The sequence below is a fragment of the Lampetra fluviatilis genome, chromosome 17 (genome assembly GCF_964198595.1).
Source record: "Lampetra fluviatilis chromosome 17, kcLamFluv1.1, whole genome shotgun sequence".
In the NCBI taxonomy this organism is placed as follows: Eukaryota; Metazoa; Chordata; class Hyperoartia; order Petromyzontiformes; family Petromyzontidae; genus Lampetra; species Lampetra fluviatilis.
In genome coordinates, this window is record NC_136291.1 from 12,359,850 (window position 1) to 12,374,195 (window position 14,346).

The 14,346-nt window shown below is 42.3% G+C and overlaps 1 long non-coding RNA gene across 4 annotated transcripts in view; it reads right to left on the reverse strand.

Moving 5' to 3' along the window:
- LOC144936945 (uncharacterized) overlaps positions 1 to 11,866 on the reverse strand; it is a 36,710-nt gene extending 24,844 nt beyond the window's left edge. For 2 of the 4 annotated variants that reach the window (XR_013637521.1, XR_013637520.1), the window contains exon 1: positions 11,806 to 11,856. This is a non-coding gene — a long non-coding RNA (uncharacterized LOC144936945). Of the gene's footprint in view, positions 1 to 203; positions 294 to 4,859; positions 5,016 to 11,805 lie in introns of those variants that run through there. The other 2 variants (XR_013637522.1, XR_013637523.1) reach the window with 2 other exon arrangements.
- Positions 11,867 to 14,346: the final 2,480 nt, after the last annotated feature.

Here is a 14,346-nt window from a genome sequence, read left to right on the forward strand (position 1 = left end):
GGGGTGGCGGCAATACAGTGGGCAGCGGCGAACCGGGCTGACAAGAGACGCGCAAACAAGGCGAAGTGAGAAATCCGCGGTTCAACCGCGATCAGTTGCGAGCGCGGTGGCACAGGCTGGCACACCGCAGAGACGCCACCCTTTTATACCGCCCCGCCGCATCGCGCAACTGCGAATACAGGAAGAGGGTCCGCCCGACGCACCAGAAGGCTGCGGGCATCGCAAATCCAGATTCGCTCGGGGGGGCAGGATCGGTGCCAACGGGGGTTTTTTTCTTGATCGTTTTGCCCCCCTCCCTCCGCTCTATCCCGGAGCGCCAAATGGCACTGCCAGCCGCTTTACGCGCCTCCACCTGGCGGGCGCAAAACAAAAAAAAGCAAAACGGCGCGACGCTCTAAACAAGGTTCGTTACGCAAACGAAGCAACTCGGAAGCGGGCGCGGGAAGGCTGCGTTTTTCACAGCGCGGGCCGGCAACGGCGGTCTTGCGTGCCCGCGTACGTGGCGCTTTCCTACAGTGTAGCGATTTCGCCAAAGCAAGCGGGCGGGCGGGCGCTGTGACACTCGGCGGCGAGCCAGTGACAGCTGTTCCCGGCCCCGGCGCGCAAGAATCCAAGGCGAGCCGAGCGAAAAAGAAAGAGACGCCCCAAGCCATTCCTGCTTCTTTCTGTCGTCGCCCTCCCTCTCGCCGTTTCGGATGGCACGGTGCCAGCGTGTGCCCCCTCTGCTCCCGGCCTGCTGCACTGACTGCTAATTAACAAGCAAGCTAATTGTTCTCCCCGGCGCCGTGAGCAGGAGCACGTTGGCCGATGTTCCCAGAGGGTACGGAGCGCATTCGCGGCGGCAGGCAACGAGAGGATCCTTGGCAGTGAGTTTTTTAAAAGAGCAGGCTGCAGTGATAAGAGTCTCACATATACATGGAACGCACATGCATACGCACGCGCACACGCACGCCCGCTTTTCGGCCTCGTGACCGACTCTGACGTCATTCTCATATTTCTTTTTTTTGTGTGCAAATAATCAATGAATTTTTTTATACGCTAAATTGTTTGCAACGTTGTCTCCGAACTCGGGACGCTAAACGAACGAAATCGGTCGCTAATTATGCAACGGGCAGTAATGGAATGTTTGCATGGCTTCATGCGCGGCTATTTATTTCGTATCGGGGAAAACGCTACATCCAAGCTCGCCGCGAAAGAAAGGCAGGTCGTCTATTTTGTGGCCGAAAACGGCCAAGCGAAATGCAATGGGCGCGATGCCATATAAACATTTGAAAAGTTTTTCTCTGTCAATGTGCTTCATTAAATTAACTTACATTTCGAGGTGTGCCCAATCCTCATATTGCCGCTTTGTTCAAGTTTTCATTTGTTGCTCGCTCGGATCGCACTTAAGAAAGTTCCATTGTGCTGTGGGAAAAAGTAACTTTAAATGTGCCCATAAAAGTTTACTGAACTTTAAACAGAGGGTCTTTTGCATAATAAATAGGTCCTGCTTAGTATGCATAGGCTGATTGCGCATTGTACTGAGTGTGGATAAAGGGATGTCGGGCTCCCACAGACGGTAAAAGAGACAAGCAGACATGCACAACAGCACCACATTGATATACAGCCCTTATAACGTCTGGACAACAGTCTGGATGGCAAATAATTTCAACAAAATGTGTTCAACAGGTTGCAGGTACATATATGCCTTCCCACTCTATAGAGAACACAATCTAAGGTGTTTTTTTTAGCTTGTGCATGAGAAATAATGGGAACTGCTCAAATTTTTACCAAATCATTATCATCATCACAAACCAATTTGTAGCTCATTCCTGTATATAGTTTAACATGAATAATGCTCAGGGGCGTTTGTAGTAATTGTGGTTTCTGGCTTGATGCACATGGCACACGCTGCGTGCGATGTCCAAAGAGACCTAATTCATTTGTGGTTTAATTGGATTATTTATGCACTGCCAAGTTGTTACCTCTAATTGGGAATATATTTCATCTATAATAATTTTAATTGATATTGCAAGTCCCAGCTTGCCCAGGTGTTCCCATAAAGGAGCACATCCATTTAAATGTTATTCGTAGTATTTTAATTTGGGTTAAATCTATATTTGGAGAAACACTGAATTTTATGAGAAGTGTAAATATATTACCAGTTAAAATATGGACTATTTATCATGTTTTTTGGGTGAAAATGAAATAAATATAATTTATTTTAAATTATGAAAGATTTCTTGTCAATTACAAACTATCCCATTATTTCATATTTGTTAAACTGTTTTACATTAACATATTTATACTAGTGATCTAATCCCATCTGTGAAGGATGTCATTCCTGACATGCAATATCCTGGAGTTGACAAACTAAGTTGCACCTGTGGTGATTGTTACATTGGGGAAACAAAACATGTCTCGAACTGTGTTCGCGAGCACAAGTCAGATCTGAAACACAGCAGAACTAATACCTCCGCCGTGGCTGACCATTGCTATAACGCTGTGGGCTCTCATGATATTGTTTTTTCCGAGACCAAGGTGCTCTGCAAACCTTCGGGCTACTATCAAAGGTTTGTTCATGAAGCCATCCAGATATATAAATATAGACATAACTTCAACCGAGAAGATGGATACAAATTGAGCAATCATTGGAAGGATGTTATTAACCAGGTAAAACCTTAAATGCTTTATGGTATTGCCTTCATATCCGCATCTCCAGTTTCTCAACCTCCCACTCCCGCCCACTCCCACCCCACTACATTTTGTCGTTCCTCGCCTTTTAATCCCTTCTAGCTGCTCTTCACACGGCAACGCTCCACTCCCCCTACCCCCCTTTGTCTCTCCTCCCTTTTGCCCACTTCAGCAATTGATTCTTGCTGTGGTTGTCCCACCTGATGACGGACGGTTGTGTTGCGCCCGAAACGTCGTGATTTAATTTATTGTTTTATTTTATACCTACGCGACTTTACCGAAAAAACCAAAGAGTATATTATACTAGCTTTTTTGCCCGTCCAAGAATGGGTGTATATTGCAGTAAATCTGAAATATTCAAAAGAAAAATTGTTCAGCTCATGATTATTAATTAGGGGGGGGTTGCCCCATGTGGAGTGACGTCACCCGCTCATGATTATTGAGGGGAGGAATGTAGCATGTGGAATGCTCGACCTTCTTGTGCGAAAGTGTAAATTTTCAGACGGGCATGAATATTAATGAAGGGGGGGGGGGCTTCTTTTGCAGTGACGTCACGCACAGATGTAGCACTGTGCTGCGTAGATACATTTTTTACCGTCACTTTCTGTAAAGAAATGTCATATTTGAAGCGACTTTGCATAATAAATTATTTAACTCAGCTCGACTTTCCTCTGCGTTTGTGTAAACATCCACCCACTCATGGATATTAATGAGGGAGGGTGGGCCTCATGTGGAGTGACGTCACGCGTGGGACGGACAGACATTCCTGGGTGATTATAGTCAGTCATGACAAAAGCAACTTTCAAAGATACAATCAATAAAAATATAATCAATTTATAATTTCAGAACTATTATTGTTTCCTCTAAGCTGAAGTGTTTTTGACTTGTTTTAATATGTGTAATACATTATTTCCATCCCAATGTCGTTTCCATCATAGGGTTGGCTAACCATAGCTCATCACACTGGTCAGTGCTTTAGATTTCACTTCCCACCAACATTAGCTGCATAGCAATGCAGGGGCGTCGTGGTGGTGAGATGTTAACAACCTCGCCTTGTATGCAGGAGGTCGAAGGTTCGATCTCGACCCTGACACCTATATATTTGGAGTTTGCTTGTTTTCCCCGTGGTCGCATTGCTTTTTCTTCGGGTCCTCCGGTTTTTACCTGCACATTTAGAAACGTGCGTTTCGAGTATATGGCTGCTATACATTTCCACATAATAAGTAACTGTGTAGCCAGATCGCTTCTGAAAAAGAGCTCAGTGGGCCTTAGTTTAGCTTTGACCACTGTTTTATGTAAAGTGAATCAATAAACATCCAATGGGTGGTGGCTATTCACAATTCTGGGTGATAAGGTGGCACCTGTGTCATAGCCAGAAAAAATTACATTGCGATTTCATATAATAATTGACACTTCTAAAGCACCTTTCACCCGGATATCACAAGGCCGCTGGATAAAACACACACACAAGCTTACCAATTAAATCCAACTCCAAAATAAAGGATTAAAAAGATAATAAAGGATAAAAAAGATCAAAAAAAGTACTTTAAAATAAATGTGTCTTAGGGCGCGATTTATATAAAATGAGGGAGTCAGCAGAGGGAACCTCCAGTTGAAGTGAAAATCTGGATTCGTAATACAAATACGGAGAGTTATAATAAACACAATAATGTTATACCGTGTGCGTATTTTAGGAATCGAACGCAATGTTCGATTGAGAACCCATCAATCCTGGTGATTATCGGGAGATGCCATTACGCTATTTAATGTAAACAGTTTTGCACTTAATCTGGCCCTCCTTTCTCTGCTGGTTTACATCTCAGAAATGTCTGGCAGAGTGAGCTGATAACTTAAGCGTATTGCTTACAAAGTACAACCAAAGGTTGTGGTAAGATAAACCGCTGAAGGACATAACCTTTGAGGTCACTTCCAGATCATTTTTCTGATGTGACCTATGGCTGCTGTCAGAGAGTTCCAAAAACGTCTATACATCCCATCTCTATCTTATCTGATGGCGCACTTGAGATGCATGTAATTTGTAAAAAAAATAAGCCACGTGTACCTATATACAGCAATATAGGGTAAACATCTTGAGAGATTTTGAATAGAATAAGTATTGTACGTGGAAACAGAAGAGACGGTTGTTTATGTGGAACACGCGTGTTGGATGAAGGAGTGCAGGTTACCGCGACAAGCATTGGAGTGGCATCCAGGGTCTGTAAAGGCAAATCCCTGGTGGCTGAGTGTTGACTGCTCAACAGCCGAGGGACATCTCAAAAGCCAGGGAAGTGATGGTGATGAGTAGCGACAACAATTGTATTGACTGCGATGACGTCTTGATCCTGGTGGAAAATTCAAAAACGTAAAATAAAAGTAGAAGCCAATTGTTAAATTTATAATACATACAAAACTGCATTTCTGGAGGCATTTGTTTTGCTCTGTGTTGAAATATTCATACAGAGTTGTAAGACTCAGCAGGTTTGTTATCCTTCCACTAAATACCACTCCTCAAAAGCAATTCCTGCACGGCTGCATCACTACATGAGGGCAGCATTGTGTGCAGGAGGTGGACTCATGACTGCTTAACTTGTCCACTGGGGTTCACCTTGCTCCTCGTTCACTGTGGCACATCTACACGCTCGTGTGTCTGTGCATTAGTGGCTGACGACTCGGTTAATGGCTATGAATTACCGTACACTCTCATTTCCAAGAAGCTATTTTTCGAGCAATACATGCAACAGCTAAGTGCACTTAAATTGCTACTTGAAAGCACGAAGGTTCAGAGCATAGAATAGTATTTTGTAAAGTACAGTAGGTTCATTATTATGGATTGTTGCATATATGCACTATGGAATGATAATGTAATTTCTTTATGGACATGGGCTTCTGTATTTATTTAAAAATCTGAAGTGTAGTAAAAATGCAATTCGTTGCCAATATTTTTTTGTTATTCTGGGATGGAAGATTTCTGAATGCATTTTGGCAGCCTTCACCACACATTCACCTGCGCCGAGCGTTGACAATTTTGGCAAAAAAATAATCCAAACATAACGCACGGGTCCAACGGTGAAAACAATTTACAGGACCAACGTGTCCAAACATGCAAGTGGACCAGTCTTTTCTATTCCATTTGAGTGCAGTAGCAGCGAAAGTGCAAGGAACCCTCGTTGTACTCTTACTGACAGTACGTGCAATATGCACTTACTGAAACAAAGTCAGATTCCATCCTGGACAAAGTAATTTTTGGGTGTGCATCATTGTTGTCAATTGTGATTACTTTCCTTTGATCACCGAGGGGCTCATTATTTCACTCTAAATAAATAAAACGTGATGTTGAGTGCTTTGGTGTGCCAAGTATGGCCAAAGGGAATTCCAAACTCAAATGTGGCCATGCAGCCTTAATGCAAATTAGTAGGCAGAATGTGAATATGAAAATGAGAATTATAAGGGCCTCTGATTTTCATTCCCCCAATTTCCAATCCAATTTCAGCGTGATTTTGAGTAGCTCTATTTTGTCTCTTCGTGCCACGTGATGAATATAAATGCATCACAGGACGTGTTGTCCGCACCACCTTGTTTGGAGTTCATTGCTTTGAGAGGGGGGAAAAAAGCGCATGGAATGGATAACGCCAGCACGCTTTCATGCAACAGCTAAGCCGCCAACATCGTTGGACCCGTTGGTATAAGGAAGTCTCTTGCAGTGTGCAGCTAAGGTACGGCGTATCACAATTGTGCACAACTATTGCAATAACAAAGTGCCATCGCTGTGGGAAAAGTTCCTATTCCAGGCAGTGCTGTCCCTACTTTGTTGGAAAGAGCCAAAGGCGAATGAGGTGAAGTGCCCACACCCCACCAGTTAGTTACTTGACTTGTTGCAGTGCTAATGCACTCACTACCTTCTCCAGTGGTGAATGGGCAACAGCTATGAGGATGGAGAAAAGTTTGAAATGTTTTTAATCGATAATTAAACATACTAACTTTGGCTTCCAACGCTGATTAACATCAAACGAACTGCAACATTATCAGTGTAGACTTAAAGCTTCGATTTAAAGCTTGCGTGACTGCAGGGATTCATCTTCTTGGTTCTTTCGGTAAAGTCACGTAGAAGGGAAGTAATAAAATAATAAAAATAAAACATAATAAAATAATTCTCACGACGTTTCGGCCACAACGCAAGCAGCCGTCCTCAGGTGAAGAACATGTCCGTCAATAAGACAGAGTCTGAACGGACATGTTCTTCACCTGAGGACGGCTGCTTGCGTTGTGGCCGAAACGTCGTGAGAATTATTTTATTTTTATTACGTCCCTTCTACGTGACTTTACCGAAAGAACCAAGAAGATAGACTTAAAGCTTTCGTGACTGCAGACATTCATACTCTTTGGGTCTTTCGGTAAAGTTACGTAGATAGAAAAATTATAAAAATAATATTTCTCCCTGCCTCAGCAGTCCGTCTGCTGTATTTTTTCACCTGAAGACGATTGCTTGTGTTGCGATCGAAACGTCGTGATTTTATATATATTTAAAAAAAAATTTTTTTATATCTACGTGACTTTACCGAAAGACCCAAAAAGTATTATAAATGTATTTCAATTTTTTCTTCCACCGAATATGTATAAATTTTGTTTGCAAATATTTAATGTAAAATGCATTACATGTTGGAATTACATTGTACCTGTCCTAGATTTGCCACATTTTTCCTGCAGATTATGCTTCATATTGTATTACTGATTAACAAAATTATGAGATTGACTTTGTGGAGTAACAAAGTCAATCTCATAATTTTGTTTGTGCAATTCATCCCTACGAATTACATATAAGTCCTCTAAACATCTAACGAATGTAACTTGTATTTAAGATACAGCAGACATTAAATAATTTGCGATTCAATAATCCATGAATCCCTGTAATTCAAAGATTTGCCGGTTTGGGATTGTTCTGGGAATCTACGGTAAACCACGACTTGTAGAAGTGGGAAGGGTTAACGTGGAGGCAATATTTTATAAATGTTTCATCATGCATTTTTTTACGTCACACAGAATAGCTGTGCTGATTTGACTTGTTTAGTCGAAAAAGATGTTGCATTTTGGATATTATGCAAAACCAAATGCCAAAAAAACTCTTTATGGCAGATTTACACCATTGGGTTCATAGAAATACCCATCTCGTATTCCGCAAATTTATTGTGGATTAATGGAGCTGCTACTCACGTGCCGTGTTTCATCTGTAATCTGCTAAATTTGTTCAGACGGAGCCGCATTGTGAATTCCTCCCATAATCCAATGCACATCACTTCGACGCAAATATTTTTGTGCCGATTATAAGTCTAACTTCCATGGAATCAAGAACAAAATGTACTAAATAAATGAATGTCCTTCGCCAATTCAATGCTGAATACGACCTCATGACATTCCAGTAATGGGATTTGTTTCACTAATCTTAGCTACACTGATCGGTACGGAATGGTGACCGGTACAGATATCACTTGCCATTGATAATAAAACTCGCGGTTAATGGGTTGGTGCACTAACCATTGTGCCATTGCTCCACAATATTGTATCATTACAATATTAACGTTTAAATTACCAATTGTTATATTCTCATTTCGATACATTCAATCGTGTTCAAATATATATGTCCCGAAATATTTTTGCAAATATAAAAAAATCCAAATGGCCCGGAAAATAAATTGCTGTTGAATGTTTAGTACATTTAAAACTCACGTTTTTTATGCACTACTTGTGACTAAAATAGTAAGTGTGCAATACACAATAAAGCGAGCTGTGTAACTTATAGAAACTGCACAAACACATATTTATTTAAAATTTGGGTTTCTTTAATTACATGAAGTCTTATACTAAAGGCTTGCCAAGAGGCGAGTTTGTTTGTCATGCCCTCAAATATACTGTATTGTCATCTGCCCGTGGCGTTGACAGGAATTACTTTCATCTACATAAAAGGCTGGCGTATTTGTATACATTAATTACTATCTGTGCTTCACCTCCACACTCATCATACATTGCCCTTTCATGTCTGTAAAGTGTCCATCAATATACCTGTGCATTATTCGCATTTACAAAATACTATTTCACAAAACATTGGCTCAAAGTGCCTCTTTTGTGGAGGTTGTTTAAAAGCGCCTCTTTGATGTAACTGTTGTGGGTCCTTGTCTGGAGGAAATGCTGCTTGTGGAGTAACACTGGGTGAATTATAAGCTATTGTGTGTTTTGCGGGCCACGGACAATGTAACGTTGATCTTCTTGGTTCTTTCGGTAAAGTCACGTAGAAGGGAAGTAATAAAATAATAAAAATAAAACATAATAAAACAATTCTCACGACGTTTCGGCCACAACGCAAGCAGCCATCCTCAGGCGAAGAATGAAACACCCCAAGCTTGGAGCGTATATTTAAGCTGGGTTAGAGGGGGGGGAGGTGGGAAGAAGAGCGCCTAAACAAAATAATTTGCATATCAAGAGGAATTCAGCATATGGAAAATGCGTAGGAGGTGGGCGGGGGGGGTTCCAAATCAATACTATGCCCGTGCATTATGCAGGATTAGCAGCATCAAAGGGGGGGGGGGAAGGGGGGGAGCATTAACAAAGGAAAGGAATGTTAATAGTATGTAGCTGTAGTTACTAAACAACCACGTAAAAAACTACAGTATAAACTGCATGACAAACTAAAGTATAAACTACATAGCATCATCAGTAAACTTACTATACTCTACAATAAGCTGAGTTACTAACAGTAAGTAATACATGAAAAATTCTACGTTGTAAAAAATTATATAATATGCTTCCATCTAAACTTTATTCTCTTACATCACACGCGTCTATACCGTACTATATACTTCCATAGGCAAAACCAACATTAAATTACATACTGTATTGCTATAAACCACCCTATACCTTATACATTTTTAATATAACACTATGTATTATTCTACCCACCCTAATGTGTATCAAAATGGTTTATTACGTCCTTCCAGTGATTGCTAAGCCAGAATCCATCTTCTCGGTTAAAATTGTCTCTGTGTTTGTAAATGTGGATCGCCTCATGTACGAATCTCTCATGATAGCCAGATGGCTTGCAGAGAACCTCTGTCTTGGAGAAGTCAATGTCATGTGAGCCCACTGAGTTGTAACAGTGATCTGCCACGGCTGAGGTGTTTGTCCTACAGTGTTTCAGGTCAGCTTTATGTTCACGGATGCGGTCCGAGACATGTCGTTTGGTTTCCCCAATGTAACTGCTACCACAGAGGCAACTTAGTTTGTAGACACCAGGGTACTGTATGTCTGGAACCACATCTTTTACAGACGGTACCAGATCACGGATTTTATGTACTGTGTTGAATCGGACCTGGATCTTGTGTTTAATCAGGATTTTGGAGATCTTTTTTGTGACCCCAGCAATGTAGGGTAAGGTGATGGTCTTGAAAGGCTCCTCAACAGGATCTTTCTTGGTGGTTGGAGTGATGGCTTTGCGGATTGTGTAGTCGGAGTAACCATTAGCCTTAAGAGCTTGGCGTACGTGTTTGAGTTCACTGGAAATGTGTTCATGGTCGGAGATGCATTGGGCTCTATGATATAGAGTCTTGATGAGAGAATTCTTCTGGGATGGATGGTGGTGGGAATCCGGTTTTAGATAAGCATCCGTGTGGGTGGCTTTCCTGTAGACAGAGTGGCTCATTGAACCATCAGGTCTCCTTTTGATTAGGACATCCAAAAAGGGTAGCTTGCCATCATTTTCGACTTCCATGGTGAATCTGATGGCTGGGTGTATGGAATTGATATGGTCGAGAAATTGGTCTAGAGCAGGCCGGCCATGTGGCCAGATGACAAAAGTGTCGTCTACGTACCTCTTCCATAAGGTCGGGCGTAGAGTCGCAGTCTGGATGGCGTCCGTCTCAAATTTCTCCATGAAGATGTTGGCTACAACCGGAGATAAGGGGGAGCCCATTGGGGTGCCCTCAATTTGCTTGTAGAAGGTTCCATTCCAGGTGAAGTATGTATTGGTTAAGCAGTGTCTCACCAGGGGGGGTACCCCAGCATTCAGTCCTTGATGAACCAAGTCTTCAATGATTGCGATGGTGTCAGGCACAGGCACCTTGGTGAACAAGGAAACCACATCAAAACTGACAAGCAGGTCGTCTGGGGACAGGGCAATCCCCTTGATTGTTGATACCAGGTCAGTAGAGTTTAGTACTGCAGAGGTGGTTTTTCCAGTGAAAGGCCGTAGGATTTCGGACAAAAAACGAGCCAGTTTGTAAGTCGGGGAGTTGATAGTAGAGACAATGGGACGAAGAGGTGTATCTTCTTTATGTATCTTTGGCAAGCCGTACAATCTTGGTGGCCTGGCTGCAGAAGGTTTCAACGAGAACTGTTTGGTCTGATCAATTAATGCGGTTGAAGCAGAAATGATGTTGTTGGTTTTGGAGACGAGGCTGTTGGTGGGGTCTCTTTTTATTTTTGTATAGCTGCCATCGGTGAGTAGTTCTTGAATTTTGTTGTTGTATTCTATTTTGTCCATGATGAAGCTTTAAATGAAGCTTTAAATCGAAATGTAACGTTGCTTAGCATACGATGGCGTTACTCGACAATTCAAATCAGCTGTTCTGCTGCGCATTAATAACGTGAAGTTTGCGTTGGGCCAAATTGTAAAGTTGAAAATCTGCAATGGGTATGGCTTGCACAGATATGCCATCACAAACATTACCGCGCTTAATATTATACAATCTACAGATAGCTCTCGATCACTGCGCGTATACAAGTTGCAATCGAGTGCGATGGTGGTGTGGGAGAGAGCGCCCACATCGCGGATTATGGAACCCGCGGCGAGGTTTTCGTTCTCTCATCTCGTGGGGGAGGAAACAAAACATTTTGTACGTCAAGTGACGGAAAAATCGCCAATTACAGAGGAATCACAGAGCAGCCCCATCACTCCGCGATAAGTTTGAGGACTTTACGAGCTTTTATAAGGCTCTAAAATGGCGCAAACCTGTCGTACGTGTCTTTTAAATGGACAAAAAATACCCAAATCGCGTCATAAAAAGCCGAGTCTGTGCAGACGGTAAACCAATGAAACGAACATTTGTAATTGCCGATGATAATTGTTGTCTTGGTGCCGCACCGTACCTCGCCGTACCTCGCCGCGTGTCCTCCTCCTCCGCGCGCTCCGCGACCCCGCGGGGGGCCCCGGCTACGGGTCGCGGTGCGCGGCCCCTCGAGGCGATTTTCAATCCGCCGCGGTGCGACGCGAATTATTGGATCGTTTCGATTCAGTTTTTTCAGTTCTATTTATTAGGTGTATGACACAGTGAGCCATGCGGCTCTTGACTCGGGTGCAACCTCAACCAAACAAAAACATGAGCAATAAACATCTTAAAGTGACTGCACGCAAACATAAAAATACATGGCAAAAACAGCAAAGTCTTCCAGAAAAAAGCACCTCATTTCAACGCTGTGTGCAGAAATCCCAGTGGGATTCGAGTCAAACAATAACAACCATAAGACAATTTAGATTAAAGTTATCAGGCTAAAAGACAACGCATCATTAATACTTGCCAGTGCATGTTTTTGTTGTTGTCTGCATGTTCATCACGAGAACCGTGTGTGGTTAATGCGCATCACGATTGCTTGCAAAAGGTTTATGTTTGGTGTTTTCACATCTTAACACAACTCTTTTATTGCCAGAAAGGGTAAAACATCACTTTTTTTTATTCTGGCCAGGGAGGTCCCATGATGTATCTGCTCACCCCAAGCTCTCAATGTCCTGAGAGTGGCATTGTCTTTGTGCTGTTCAACTTTTGGCGTTGTCCTCTGGTCTAACACCGCTTGAGACGAGGCTCTCGAGAAAGCTGTCTCTGGTGTGGATCGATCAGTTTCAAAGCCAATGGCATCATATACTATCAGGGCATGTTTGTTTGCATGTTCACCACAAGTATATGTGGGCAATGCAGACATGATTCCTTGCTAAATGTTTCTGTTTGGTGTTTTAACATCTTAACCCACCTGGCTTATTGCCAGAAAGGGGTAAAACCTACACTCGTATTGGATCGTGTGGATCACGGAATTTGGATTTGTGCCGTACGTTTACTACTTTACTTGTGAAACGCCACTGCACCGCGTATACCGCGCTGGGTCACAAAGGAAGGATGAAGCCCTTTCGACGACTGTACCGCAAAAAAAGAAATCTAGGCGAGCGCAACGCAACGTTTGGTTAAAAAAAAACATTCCGAGTGAATGTTCCACAAACTTGCGAAGGTTTCTGTAATAATGCGCATGGATAATCGATGAGTCAAGTACGATGCTTGCTTTTGTTAATATTCGTGTGCTCGGCACTTTACATACTTGTATAACGAGGCTAGTTCTCCGTGAACAGTGTGTGTTGTGGTATCAGCTCGAGTAACCATTGCAGGAACAGTCTACACATACACTGCTTACACGTGGCTACGAGCCTCGTGGTCAGAGTTTGAATTCCCAGACACGGCGGACATCAGTGGCGAGTTGCAACCCTCAACCTGTCCTGACCCCACTGCCCCCTCTCGGCAATGACCCTCGGAGCTGTCCATCCACACGGTTTACTCCGTATTCTTGTACAGAGAAGTTGAGTTTTCAGGTCCATACGGCGGACAGCCGTTTCAATACGGGCACCAAAAAAAATGTGTCGATTTGTTTGCGTTTCTCTCCCTGTGATGGGACTTTGTAGGATGAACGTTGAGATTTATAAGGGCACGGGGTGACCAATAAGGTGTGGAATGGTTTGTAATAAGGTAGGGCACTGATAAGGGGTTGACAGGTATCGACACTTGTGGGGAAGTATGGTCCAACTACCCCCCATGACCAACGGAGTGATGATGCCCCCCCCATCCAGCAGTATGTAGACAAAAGGGCGTACAATGTAAATTTTTACTTTTATTCGTAATACTGAATAGTATATTCAAGACGTGTTACAGAAAACAAAAGTAAAAAAAAAGTGCATTCTAGAAGAAACTACCTCTCATAGACGCAGGACTCTGTATTCTGGTTGGTATGGCAACTGCATTTGACATTGACATTCTTATTAGGACATTTCCATAACACTTGAGGAACTGTAACTGCAATTACTGTGCAATTACCTGGTAGTTACAGTTAAACGCATGCGGTATAGGTAACAATTACTTGGTAATTGTATGGGCTTTCTTTATTCATTATTGGCATTATTTATTTGTTTTTAATGTTTATCGGTGGATGTCCCATTGGGAATCTCAGCGGTGCTTTCAGAGATTATGTTATTTTGCTATATCTGTACTGTACCGTTATTCGGTTAGCTTACGTTGTAAAAGCATTATCAGAATCTTTATTTATCCTGGAGAAATTCGATGAGCTATGAAGCTCTTTTTCACAGATATCCAGTAGGGGTGGGTCAGAAAGTTACAACAATGAACAATACGAGGAGTGATGGGAGTGCAAATTATAGGACACGTAACTAAATCATTAATAATAAATACATAAAATAAAGTATATACGTTCAAATTGCATTAGTACACAAATTCCGAAACTTGGACAAGGCAGCAATCCACAGCAAAAACAGTCCCAAACCATACCAAGACAACACACAGTCCCTCAATAAAATTGCACATATTGTGGAGTAACTGAATAAAGGGCATTTTATATTCAATAATTTAATGCAGTAAA